The sequence below is a fragment of the Chiloscyllium plagiosum genome, chromosome 13 (assembly GCF_004010195.1).
Source record: "Chiloscyllium plagiosum isolate BGI_BamShark_2017 chromosome 13, ASM401019v2, whole genome shotgun sequence".
Taxonomy (NCBI): domain Eukaryota; kingdom Metazoa; phylum Chordata; class Chondrichthyes; order Orectolobiformes; family Hemiscylliidae; genus Chiloscyllium; species Chiloscyllium plagiosum.
The window spans coordinates 82,207,063-82,210,800 of NC_057722.1; positions in this window are offsets into that span (position 1 = coordinate 82,207,063).

Here is a 3,738-nt window from a genome sequence, read left to right on the forward strand (position 1 = left end):
AAAAATGTCCTAGTTTGTCTAACCTCTCCCAGATCATTGAGCCCTGGAAACCTCCTTGTAAATTTCTTCTGCACTCTTTCCAATTTAATAATATCCTTCCTATAACAAGGTGACCAAAACTGAACACAATACTCCAAGTATGGCCTCACCAACGTCTTGTATAACTGCAACACAACTGCCTAACTTCTATACTCAGTGCCCTGACTGATGAAGGCCAGTGTGCCAAAAGCCTTCTTCAGTGCCCTGTCTACCTGGATTTGGTACTGGGTAATGAACCAGGCCAGGTGTCAGATTTGGAGGTCGGTGAGCACTTTGGTGATAGTGACCACAATTCGGTTATGTTTACTTTAGCGATGGAAAGGGATAGGTATAGACCACAGGGCAAGGGTTATTGCTGGGGAAAGACAATTATGATGCAATTAAGCAAGATTTAGGATGCATAGGATGGGGAAAGAATCTGCAGGGGACAGGCACAATTGAAATGTGGAGCTTAGTCAAGGAACAGCTACTGCGGGTCCTTGATAAGTATGTATCTGTCAGGCAGGGACGAAGTGGTCGAGCGAGGAAGCTGTGGTTTACTAAAGAAGTTGAATCTCTTGTCAAGAGGAAGAAGACTTATGTTAGGATGAGACGTGAAGGCTCAGGTGCTTGAGAGTTACAAGTTAGCCAGGAAAGACCTAAAGAGAGAGCTAAGAAGAGCCAGGAGGGGGCCTGAGAAGTCTTTGGTGGATAGGATCAAGGAAAACTGTAAAGTTTTCTACAGCTATATCATGAATAACTAGAGTAAGATTAGGGCCATTCAAGGATAGTAGTGGGAAGTTGTGCACAGAGTCCGAGGAGATAGGAGAAGCACTAAATGCTTTCGTCAGTATTCACACTGGAAAAAGATAGTGTTGGTGAGGAGAATACTGAGATACAGGCTACTAGACTAGATGGGATTGAGGTTCACTCGGAGGACATGTTAGCAATTTGAGAAAGTGTAAAAATAGATAAGTCCTCTGAACCGGATGGGATTTATCCTAGGATTCTCTGGGAAGCCAGGGAGGAGATTGCTGAGCCTTTGGCTTTGATCTTTATGTTGTCATTGTCTACAGAAATAGTGCCAGAAGACTGGAGGATAGCAAATGTTGTTCCCTTGTTCAAGACGGGGAGTAGAGACAACCCTGGGAATTATAGACCTGTGAGACTTACTTCGGTTGTGTGTAAAGTGTTGGAAAAGGTTATAAGAGATAGGATTTATAATCATCTAGAAAGGAATAGGTTGATTAGGGATAGTAAACATGGTTTTGTGAAGGATAGGTTGTGCTTCACAAACCTTATTGAGTTCCTTGAGAAGGTGACCAAACAGGTGGATGAGGGTAAAGTGGTTGATGTGGTGTATATGGATTTCTGTAAGGTGTTTGATAAGGTTCCCCATGTTAGGCTATTGCACATAATACAAAGGCATGAGATTGAGGGTGATTTAGAGGTTTGGATCAGAAATTGGCTAGCTGTAAGAAGACAGAGGGTGGTGGTTGATGGGAAATGTTCATCCTGGAGTTCAGTTACTAGGAGAAAGTGAGGACTGCAGATGCTGGAGACCAGAGTTGAAAAGTGTGGTGCTGGAAAAGCACAGCAGGCCAGGCAGCATCCGAGGAGCAGGAGAATCAACGTTTCGGGCATAAGCCCTTCTTCAGGAATGAGATGAGGCCCTTCCGCCAGGCGTCGTGTGGCCAGGGTCTGGCAATGGAGGAGGCCAAGGACCTGCATGTCCTTGGCAGAGTGGGAGGGGGCGTTGGGTTGGTTGGTGCGGGTGTCCCAGAGGTGTTCCCTGAAACATTCCACAAGTAGGCGGCCTGTCTCCCCAATGTAGAGGAGACCACATCGGGTGCAGCGGATGCAGTAAATTATGTGTGTGGAGGTGCAGGTGAATTTCTGATGGATATGGAAGGATCCATTGGGGCCTTGGAGGGAGGTGAGGGGGGAGGTGTGGGCGCAAGTTTTGCACTTCTTGCAGTTGCATGGGAAGGTGCCGGGAGTGGAGGTTGGGTTGGTGGGGGGTGTGGATCTGACGAGGGAGTCACGGAGGGAGTGTTCTTTTCGGAACGCTGATAGGGGCGTGGAGGGAAATATATCCCTGGTGGTGGGGTCCGTTTGGAGGTGGCGGAAATTACGGCGGATAATGCGCTGTACATGGAGATTGGTCGGGTGGTAGGTGAGGACCAGTGGGGTTCTGTCCTGGTGGCGGTTGGAGCGGCGGGGCTCAAGGGCGGAGGAGCGAGAAATGGAGGAGATGCGGTGGAGGGCATCGTCGACCACGTCGGAGGGGAAATTGCGGTCTTTGAAGAAGGAGGCCATCTGGGTTGTTCGGTATTGGATATGGTCCTCCTGGGAGCAGATGCGGCGGAGGCAAAGGAATTGGGAGAATGGGATGGCATTTTTACAGGGGCTAGGGTGGGAGGAGGTGTAATCTAGGGGTAGCTGTGGGAGTCGGTCGGTTTGTAGTAAATGTCTGTGTTGAGTCGGTCGCCCGAGATAGAAATGGAGAGGTCTAGGAAGGGGAGGGAGGAGTCTGAGATGGTCCAGGTAAATTTGAGGTCGGGGTGGAAGGTGTTAGTAAAGTGGATGAACTGTTCAACCTCCTCGTGGGAGCATGAGGTAGCGCCAATATAATCATCGATGTAGCGGAGGAAAAGGTTGGGGATGGTGCCAGTGTACGGTGTGTTAGCTTTTAGTGGTAGAGGGATTGAGTTTTGGAACCATGAGGTCATGTTGCAGCTGTACAAAACTATGGTGCGGCCATACTTGGAGTATTGTGTACAGATCTGGTCACTGCATTATAGGAAGGATGTGGAAGCTTTGGAAAAGGTTCAGAGGAGATTTACTAGGATGTTGCCTGGTATGGAGAGAAGGTTTTATGAGGAATGTCTGAGGGACTTGAGGCTGTTTTCATTAGAGAGAAGAAGGTTGAGACGTGACTTAATAGACATACAAGATAATCAGAGGGTTAGATAGGGTGGACAGGGAGAGCCTTTTTCCTTGGATGGTGATGGCGAGCACGAGGGGGCATAGCTTTAAATTGAGGGGTGATAGATATAGGACAGATGTCAGAGATATTGTCTTTACTCACAGAGTAGTAGGGGCATGGAACAGCCTACCTGTAACAGTAGTAGACTCGCCAACTTTAAGACCATTTAAATGGACATTGGATAAACATATGGATGAAAATGGAATAGTGTAGGTGGGATGGGATTCAGATTGGTTCCACAGGTCGGCACAACATTGAGGGCCTGTACTGCGCCGTAATGTTCTATGTTCTATGTCTATGACTATGTCTACGTGTGACTCCACTTACAGAGAACTGTGAACCCTGAAATCCAAGGTCCCTGTGTTCCACTCCACCCCTTCAGGCCCAGCCATTGATCATGAAACTTCTACCTTGATTTGACTTACCAAAATGCAAGACCTCACATATATCTGCATTAAATTCCGTTTGCCATTTCTTGGCTCATTTCCCTGGCTGATTAAGGTCCTGCTGCAATTTCTGATAATCTTCCTCACTATTGACAATACCGCCTATTTTAGTGTCATCAGCAAACTTACTAACCATACCTTGTACATTCTCATCCAAATCACTGATATAGACAACAAACAGCTTTGAACCCAGCACCAATCTCTGAGGCACTCCACTTGTCACAGGCCTCCAGTCCGACAAGCTTCCTCCCACTATTACCCTCTGCTTCCTGCCGTCAAGCCAAT